The following is a 10,495-nucleotide window of genomic DNA, read 5'->3' as shown; positions in this document are numbered from 1 at the left end:
ATTTGTGAGTATCATATACAGAAAGTTATGATCAGAAGCTAAATGTAATCTGTGCATCAACAATCTTGATAATTTTTATACCTTTCAATGTTTTCAGATTTCTAATGAGAAATCCCAGCTAGCTCTCAAATAATGAAGTGTCATCAAATACTACAATGCCAAAGTAAAGTAGACATAGTCCTTAACTACATATTAAAAATAACATTTAGGTGTGAGAGAGTCATTTCCTAGGCAGGTTGATAGGGAGTCTAGGGGTCCCCAAGGAGAGAGGGGTCTGGAATTCTGAAGGAGAAAGAAAGGACAAACTTTTTTTCTTTCTCCACATTCCTTAGGATTATATAACAATAATGTATCCTGCCTAAGGACAGTCTTTGGATTAAACCTTCTGTTATCTTAAAATGTTAATTATGGGAGTAGGTCTGATGAGGTCTTTACAACCTCCAGACATTCTTTGGATTATATAACTTCATTGCTAACACTAGCAAGCAGGTACTCGTTCTGCCCCCATCTGATGCCTATGTCAGAAGCTTTTTCTATCTCCTTTATACTTTAATAAAACTTTATTACACAAAAGCTCTGAGCGATCAAGCCTCGTCTCTGGCCCCGGATTGAATTCTTCCCCTGCGGGGGCCAAGAATCCCGGTGTATTCGCGTGATTCAACAACAACCTTTCAGGTGTTAAAGTGTGAAAAACTGCTTTCCAATGTATATGTATAATTTAAATAGCCAACTCTGCAACATTTTCTCAAGAGTTGCTTTTCTGTGCTTCGTGCATCAGTTATTTTTCTTCATGTGTGCAGCAGTATTTTGCAATTATTGGCCATCTTTTACTCCTGATTTCCCTTGTAGAAGATTGATTAGCACAATCAGTCACCAGAAAGCAATTTTCATCACCAAAGGCAGCTTCTTTTCTCTCTTGATTAGCAGCCCTGCTTCAAGTTATTCAGCAGAAATAGATAATCTATAAGAACATTGCCAGACAAACATTCTGATAAGAAAAAGAGGGCCGAACCTGAATATTGCTGACAGTATTCCAGGTAGGCAAATGATCAATGAAGCTGTTCTGCCTTGTGTTTCTATGATATTCCTGTTTTATCTGGAGAACTGAACCTTGAGTACTGGTTTTTGTTTTTCTCATTTTTGTATGAATCTTTGGGTTTTTGAGGAGAACACAAATTTGCTTGCAATATGTGTGAGGAGAGGGAGAATGCCTATTATAGACACAAACCAATGAATCTATATTTCTATGTGCATTCTGTCATCCCCACTAGAAGTACTATCTGAAGAAATAAGTCAAATAAAATTCAATTGAACCAGATAATCTCTGTTTGTTCCTTTAAATTATGTCCTATTATGTAATAAATGCTAGCTCACCTGTTTCAATTTAAAATAAATTTAGGGAGGAAATATTTATGTTGGCAGAAGAAAGATGAAAGAAGAAGCTCAATAATTCTTCTCTCCTAAAGCTTGCAGTACTTTGCTTGGAAAGAATGCCTGGGGAAACAGCCTGATGGAGGGGAAACGTTCGTAGATTTTGGGTTCACACATAGGTCAACATCTTCAGTAGGTCCATTTAATAGCTGTGTGCCTTTTAACATTTCCAAACCTCAGTTCTCTCATCTGTAAAATGACCACAATATGTTACTTTGTCAAGATTAGAGATGTTGTATCAAAAAGCTGAACTCACAGTGGGTTCTCAGTAAATGATAGCTATTTTCTTACTTACATCTGTATCTATCTATCTGCTGCTGCATCGCTTCAGTCGTGTCCGACTCTGTGCGACCCCATAGATGGCAGCCCACCAGGCTCCCCCGTCCCTGGGATTCTCCAGACAAGAACACTGGAGTGGGTTGCCATTTCCTTCTCCAATGCATGAAAGTGAAAAGTGAAAGTGAAGTCGCTCAGTCGTCTCCAACTCTTAGCGATCGCATGGACTGCAGCCTACCAGGCTCCTCCATCCATTGGATTTTCCAGGCAAGAGTACTGGAGAGGGGTGCCATTGCCTTCTCCAATCTATCTATCTACCTTCAATTTATTTCTCTTCCTATCTATTTATTTATGTAGATATGTAGACTTGAGTTGCTAAAGAAATGGCTACTCATGGCTATACCTTTTAACAATCAACACAAGTTAAAACCCTCTTTCTCCATTTCTTTCTATTACAGTATCATATGCTTGGCAGCAGAATCAATCTCTTTCCCCTCCCTCTACCAAACTCCCAAACCTAGTCTCCTCCAGCCCCTATCTTCTTTTTCCTCAAATACAGTCCAATACATTCTTTGTCTTCACCACTTCCTCTGCCATTAACAATGTAGAGCAAATCTATCCATCCCCTATCATCAGTTACTATGCTATTTCTCCAAATTTGCCCAACTAAAGGCCCCAAAACAAGCAGGCAAGTAGTTGGATAGGGGAGCAGCTATGAATACTGTTTAGTTAACTGTGCTTCCCTACCTCCCCTACTCCCATCATTCTCCCCTCTAGCTATCAAATTCAGAGAGGACAATTTCTTTGTTTCCTGTTATTCAGTACACTGTTGTTGTTCAGTTCTAATTCGTGTCCAAATTTGCAACCCCATGGACTACAGTGTGCCAGGCTCCTCTGTCCTCCACTATCTCCCAGAGTTTGTTCAAATTCATGTACTTTGGGTCAATGATGCTATCTAACCATTTCATCCTCTGCTGTTCCCTTCTCCTTTTGCCGTCAATGTTTCCCTGCATATGGGTCTTTTCCAATGAGTCAGCTCTTCGCATCACGTGGCCAAAGTATTGGAGCTTCAGCTTCAGCATTAGTACTTCCAATGAATACCCAGGGTTGATTTCCTTTAGGATTGACTGGTTTGATCACCTTGCTGTCCAAGGGACTCTCAAGAGTCTTCTCCAGCACCACAATTCGAAAGCATCAATTCTTTGGCACTCAGCCTTCTTTATGGTCCAACTCTCACATCCATATGTGACTACCAGAAAAACCATAGCTTTGACTAGACGGACCTTTGTTGGCAAAGTGATGTCTCTGCTTTCGAATATGCTGTCTAGGTTGGTCATAGCTTTCCTTTCAAAGAGCCAGTGTCTTTTAATTTAATGACTCTGGTCACCATCTGCAGTGATTTTGGAGCCCAAGATAATCAATTACCCATTCAGAATTTTTTTATTTCCTAGAAAGCAAAGTTGAAGATTTTTTTTCCTGAAAGATTAGGAATGAATGTTATGAAAACCTGTAGGGAGTCTGACCAATTGTGCTTTATCTTCATCTCTTTTATTCTAGCTAACATTTTCAACCTCCAGAAAAGAAAGGTACAACGGACCACTCAATTTCCTGAAATACAAAATAAAGCCTACTTCATGTGTCATCACATGTGAATAAGCCAGTGGCTGCTACATAACTTCCTCTGAATTACCATGGTAATTCAAATTGTAGAAGTTCCACAATAGTTCTGCAAGGAAGGAAATATACTGGGGAATTTACACCAGATTTAAACTTATACAGTCCCAGCTGTTAGGAAAATGCAGATCTGTACCAAAGGCAAACAAGAGCTGTAGAAAATTTTTTGAATATTATTATGACATGAGGTTAATGTGGTATATTTTTGCTGAAATGTGTAAAACTAAGTTTAGCATATAAGAGCCTCTATCATTGCCTCCTGATCATAATATCTGTGCAACCAAGTCAATTATTCTTAAAATGTGTAAATCTGATTAAAAAGTATCTATTGAATCTATAATATAGTTAATCATATGCACCAAATGGTTGATACTGATAGTGTTTTACATGCCGGTAGTGAAAGTGAACATCACTCACTTGTGTCCTTGACTCTGTGGCCCCATGGAGTATACAGCCCATGGCCAGTAGTGCTGCACATACTGTCTGTCCACCATCCCCTTGACCCTTGCACAAAAGATTTATATGATTCATAGAGTGACTAGGACACTTGTTAATGATAAGTGTTCTGGGTGATTTAGTTTCTAATTTAGGAGCCCCGTTCTTCACCATGGCAGTAGCACAATCAGCTGTGTGGCAATGTGTGAAGGCAAAGGCGGTGTAGATTAGACCTGCAGTTTTGGGCTTTGCCCCCATGAACTTTCATCTGAGTGACCTTATATGGCTTTGATACATGGGAATATTAGAATCAGATGTTCCATTTGACAGTAAAATGAGAAAAAGTATTATAGGTAGTTGATACTTATACTTACATTGAAGAGGAAAAGTTAAAATTTTACATAACCTCCTGCTCCTTCTGCCTCTGTAACTCAGCTTGCTCCTTGCAAAGTCTGGATCATGAAGGTGATGTAGTCTCAGAAAGTGGGGACTCAATACTAGGAATTGGAGCTTATCTCACTCACCCTTGTCGTACTCTTTGCAATTGCCCAGTCCTTGCAAACCCACTTAATCATGCCTGTTCGTGTATAAAAACTCTGTAACCCCTTTGTTCAGGGCTCAGAACTTGGAGTGTAACTCCTCTGGGCCTGCCAGCATAATAAACTTGCATTCTCCAACTCTCCAAGTGTGGTGCTTGATTTCCCAAGTACTGGTTTCTGCAACATTTCTGGAGGCCCCAGCAAGATTCCAACCATGCTGGCCCCTTGAGCCACTGGACTGGCGGCTCAGCCTGGCTGGAGTGAAGGGACCCTGAGATGAACAAGAAGGTGCACCACCTGATGGTATTCTGGGTTCTCTTTTGGACCAGTGTTCCGACTCTCCAGAAGGCTGAGCCCCGACTGGACTCATTGGACGGATGGACCAAGACACCAGGAATGGCCACAGGATCAGGTAAGGCCCTGGGGCCAGTCCCCAGTCAGGTCCTACCCCAACGGGTAGAAGAGGAGACTGATCACCTCCTTGGAGCTCCCAGGAAGGGAGCATTAGATAGGGAGAACTGGGAACTCAGGAGAAGGAAGGTATCTTGACTGCTGACCTCCTTAGAGCTCCCAGGAAGGGAGTAAGAGTTAAGGAAACCTGAGGACTCAGGAGAAGGGAGGCATTGTGATAGCCTCTGAATGATTGTGAGTGCGTGATTACTGATTGAACAGACCAAGGGAAATTTTTCATTTTGGAATCTGCAAATCCAATTCTTTTTGCATATGCAATTAAAAACAGCTAACTTGTTGAAAGGCCTGCCTAGGGAAAAGCTTGAAGTTAACCCTTTCCATGTCCTTGAAATACACAGCCAACTTTGCCTGAGACCTCAGCCTTGGGCTAATTAGAACTTCAAGCAAAGGGGGAAAAAAAGGAGGTCAAAGAGATATTTTAAATCTCAAACAGAAAACTATAAGATCTCTGTCAGTCTGTCTGTCTGGATTTGTGTATGTCTCAGTGTATGTCTTTTGTTTTTTTCTGATAATATTGTTGAAGTTGTAAATAAGTTCTAATTTAATTGGCCTAAAGAAAAGTAAGCGCTTACAAATCAAACAATTCTAAATACAAAAAAATTAACCTAAATAAATTTCAGATTCATGTGAACTGGGAAATATTCAATATTAAATATCTAGTATTAATATTTGTTTGCTAATCTAGCAAAGAAAGTAGGATGTATGTTTTTAATAAAGAAGGTATAAAAAATAAAAATTACATTTTATGAAAGGAAAAGAAAGTAGGTCTGACTTACAGGTGGCTGTTACAAAAAGTGAATAGAAGGTTTGTGAAAAGTGGACCCTGAAAAAAAAGTTTTGTGCATGGTTAGGTCTAACTAAGTTTAAAATAAATTTAATTAAGTTTACCTAAATAAGTTTAAAGTAAGCTGGTGCAAAAACTAAAATTCAGCCTTTCTCTCGGTTAAGAGGACATACTTTCTTCAGATGTTGAACTGCTTTTAATTATAGATTTAAGGTTCTTTACCTCTTAATTGATCTCTTCTATATTTACCTTTGAAAACTTTTGTTAACTTTGGTTAAGTGAATAACTATTATTTTACAGTGACTTATATGATCCTATAAAGAAAGCTGAGCACTGAAGAATTGATGCTTTTGAACTGTGGTGTTGGAGAAGACTCTTGAGAGTCCCTTGGACTGCAAGCAGATCCAACCAGTCCATCCTGAAGGAGATCAGTCCTGGGTGTTCATTGGAAGGACTGATGTTGAAGCTGAAACTCCAATACTTTGGCCATCTGATGTGAAGAGCTGAGTCATTGGAAAAGACCCTGATGCTGGGAAAGACTGAGGGCAGGAGGAGAAGGGGATGACAGAGGATGAGATGGTTGGATGGCATCATTGACTTGATGGACATGGGTTTGGATGGACTCCGGGAGTTGGTGATGGACAGGGAGGCCTGGCATGCTGCGGTTCATGGGGTCGCAAAGAGTCGGACACGACTGAGCGACTGAACTGAACTGAACCTGACTGGGTGTTATAAACCCTTTTGATATTTATTGACAAAGCTTCCTAAATAACTTGACTTCTAGCTAACTTTGGGATGCTTCAAAGGGCCCCTGAGACATCCCCAAAAGCTAAGCTACTTGAGTTCATTGGACATGTTAAATTACATGGGAAGTACTGTTAAAGGGGTAAAAAATCTTTTCAGGTTAGTTACACTGTATGGTTGATATTACTAATATAGATATCTTAAAATTGTGTGAAATTCATGATATGATTTGATATCAGATATGATATCAGGACATATCAGATCTGATATGTCCTGATAAACTATGGTCAATTACAATTCTAGTTATCATATTAAAGTGTTACATATAACAACAATGACCAGGTTTCTTTGTCAATTGCAATAGAATTAGATTTTAAACATGACTTCCATGGTTTTATTCTCATGCCTTCAGAAGAATACTGCTAGTTCTTCAAGATTTATGGAAAAGACTTTCTAAGATTAAGCAGATAAACAGATTTTGTTATTAACAGTAAGCTGGACTGAGATTTGGTCTTCTGTTTAGAGAACAAAGTTTTCTTAGAATGCAGCTTTTGATAACAGATAATTAATTTCTTTGCCTTTAAGTGATTTATATTTGTTTTAAAAATCTTTTTGTTACTTTGGTAAAGTAAATATTATTTAAGATTATGGTACATGTAGACAAAGCTCATTCTGCTTCTACAAAAAATAACACCTCACGGTTAGACTTGTGCTATCCTGATGTCCTTAAAACCTGGCAAAACCTGCTCCTAAATCAGGAAATTGAAAATTGATAAACAACAGCTAAAAAGCAAAGAGCCAGAGTTATGGGAAATCCAAGATGGCCACTTGGCTTTTCCTGGCTCCCTGACAGACCTCATTTTTATTTGATGGGTTAAAGTCTTCCCTGGCTACAGTGTTAATGCCCTCACAATGAGTTCTCCAAAAGAAAAAAATATATATTTCACCGAATATTGAGTTTTAGTTTTGTTAATTAAGGTCTGTGTTTACTAAGACTCACTTCTGAGATAGTTCCTTGTTATGTTATATTGCTAAAAGTTTTAATTAAGTTATTACAAAAGGCACTCTAAGATTGTTTCTAAAGCTCATCTCAGTAACCAATCTTTGGACAAAGGCCAGATGCTCCATGATGTACAACCAGGAGATTAACAATTGGCTATAATCATTTAACTGAGACAGATGACCTGGGGTATACCAGACTATATCCAATGAAAGTTCTTGACTTAAATTCTTGCTTGTGACCTTACTAATAACTGCTAGCTATATTATTTTCTATGTAGCTTGTTTCAGAAGATTATTTCTTATGTTACCAAATACGTGACTGAGCCTGTGATAAAGTGCTGATATGCAGTTTCATATGAGATCAATAATTATAATGATGTAACTCTAGATACGTGAAGAAACAATAAGAGGAAATATTTTCCTGGACCAAGAGGCTAGTAAAACAGATATGGTCCAGAGACTTTTGCTACTTACAAGATCTGGTCTAGTGATAACACATTGAGTGGCCTGTCAATGGAATCTTTGTTAGACTTGGGAATGAGCCTTCCCAGGACCGTGGGACACAATGACCATGATGCCCCCAAAGCATGGTCAAATATGTGTCTATGAAGGGTCACTGCTCACTAGAAGTTGGCCCTTGCCAGCTGCCTCTACAAAGATTAAATCATGACCACTACAAGATGCTGACCTTCAACACCCCCTTGAAAGGAGTTCAGGGTGGAGACAAAAAATAAGGCAGTCTGTGCTCTGGGAAATACCCAGAAAAACAGGCCTTCAGATAGTCAGATGTTTTCAGGTAAAGGTTTTTACGAGTCCAAATTCTTGCATCTTCTCATACCTAGAGAAACTCTAATGTCACCAACCAATGTCTGGACCTGGTTCTCCCGGCTAGTGCCTCAGCAGCTTTCCTACTTCTATTAATCTTCAGGCCATACATTTTTAACTTTCTTGTTAAGTTTGTTTCTCCAGGTAGTAGTACAACAAGAATATCCCCCGGCCAACACCCAGACAGTGCTGGAACAAGCTGCTTATCGTTCTGTGGACTCTCATCTCCCTCTGTAAATGCACACCGAGGTCCTCATGCTATTCTCCCTTTGAGATCTTATATGGGAGACCACCCCCAGTGATAAAAATCTCAAAGGAGACCACCAAAAACTAGCTGACCTGGAGATGTCCCAACACCTCCAAGCCCTGGGAAAAGTCTTCTGCCATATTGCCCGAGAAACCTGAGAAAGGACACCCATTCCATTGGGCAATTGGGTTCATCCCTATCAGCCAGGAGATGAGATATGGGTTAAAGACTGGAAAAAGGAACCACCACTTCAGCCAGTTTGGACAAGCCCTCACAGGGTCGTCCTGGCAACCCCTACTGCTGATAAAGTTATAGGTGTCATCCCTTGGATCCACCACACCAGAGCCAAGAAGGCAGCGACTTCCTATAATGAGAACACCTGGAAAGCAATTCGGGACCCCAAAAATCCCCTCATGGTCTGGTTCCAAAAACAATGACCCTCATCCATGAAAGACACTGAGCCCTGCTCTAGGCACTCCGGAAGCTGACTAGTTAACACAAGGCGGAATCTTGAGGATCTGGCTATCAAAATGTCAATGGATTTTCATTGTCAACCTTGGCCTCTATCCCTGATTGGTATTATTGCTGTGCTCTTTGCTATAGGACTAGATTCAGTCACACCCCAGGACTGGGATTTGGGTCAAAAGCTGTGGTTAGCTGTCTGTTATCTCACTGTAGTGGGAAGCCTCATTCTTATTAGATGTCTCTTATGATCGATTCTCCCTACTAACTAAATCATTCACAGTATAGCTGACCGCCCCCCCCTTCATGATAGGTTCAGTTGTTATAGCCGTGACAACCCAAAGATGGAGAGAAAACCTTTTGCTAGTGTTCAGTTATTTGTTATATGCAGGCTGCTTTGCAGCCTTTTGGTGTCCCTTGCTGTAACAGATGGTGCCGTTCCTTATCCATCATACACCTGTCAACATTAGTTAACCCTTGGAAAATCGCTTACTTAACCATCAGCTATAACGATGTATAGATAGCCAATCCTATAGGCCGATCACCTACTGCCTTCATAACCATGCGATGTATATCCAGGGGTCTGGGTGCCAAAAATGTTTTCCAGTTATTCCCCCTGCTGCCACTACCTTTCCCCCACCAGAGGATCCAAACCCCGGGCAGTATCCCGACACCATGGAATTCCCATCATGCCCCTGGGCCTCCATCTACCCCCAAATGCCAGGCAGATGTTACAACCCAGAACAGGTGTCTGTCTGCCAAATACATGGAAAAACCTACTGGACAGGGACAATAATGCAGAGAAATGAAATCACAGACCAGTTAGATTCCCTGGCTGAGGTGGTTTTACAGAATAGGAGAGGGCTAGACCTACTGACAGCTGAAAAGGGAGGACTCAGCCTCTTCTTCGGAGAAGGCAATGGCACCCCACTCCAGTGTTCTTGCCTTAGCGACCATGGGGTCGCTAAGAGTCGGGCACGACTGAGCGACTTCACTTTCACTTTTCACTTTCATACACTGGAGAAGGAAATGGCAACCCACTCCAGTGTTCTTGCCTGGAGAATCCCAGGGATGGTGGAGCCTGATGGGCTGCTGTCTATGGGGTCGCACAGAGTCGGACACGACTGAAGCGACTTAGCAGCAGTAGCAGCAGCCTCTTCTTGAACAAAGAATGCTGCTTTTATGTAAACCAATCAGGAATAGTCAGGGACGTGTCCCAACAGCTAAGGGAACGAATCATGAAAAGGAGAGAGAAACTAACAAATTCCTGGGGTAATTGGAACAATATCTGGAGCTGGGCATCGTGGCTTCTCCTTTTTATCCGTCCTCTCTTCATATTCTTTGCAGTGCTCTTATTTGGCCCTTGTATTCTCAATGCTGTTACCCAGTTCATAACTTCTCAAATTGAGTCCATAAAGTTACAAATGGTAATAGTTCAATATAGCCCCCTAAATGACGGGAAGCTCTGAATGTCCTACCAAAACATGAGAGAATTCTTTCTACAATGAGTGATAGAAACATCAAGATATGGGGAATGAAGAGGAAAAGTTAAAACTTTACATAACCTCCTGCTCCTTTTGCCTCTGTAACTCAGCTTGCTCCTTG

General features: G+C 40.7%; 1 long non-coding RNA gene across 1 annotated transcript; it reads left to right on the top strand.

Moving 5' to 3' along the window:
* Positions 1 to 885: 885 nt before the first annotated feature.
* LOC129638817 (uncharacterized) lies at positions 886 to 7,767 on the top strand. The gene is made up of 3 exons (XR_008708038.1): positions 886 to 1,037; positions 4,685 to 4,767; positions 5,911 to 7,767. It is a non-coding gene; the product is annotated as an uncharacterized LOC129638817 (long non-coding RNA).
* Positions 7,768 to 10,495: the final 2,728 nt, after the last annotated feature.

This window comes from Bubalus kerabau, chromosome X, assembly GCF_029407905.1.
Source record: "Bubalus kerabau isolate K-KA32 ecotype Philippines breed swamp buffalo chromosome X, PCC_UOA_SB_1v2, whole genome shotgun sequence".
Lineage (NCBI taxonomy): Eukaryota > Metazoa > Chordata > Mammalia > Artiodactyla > Bovidae > Bubalus > Bubalus kerabau.
This window is presented reverse-complemented; position numbering and strand designations above follow the sequence as displayed.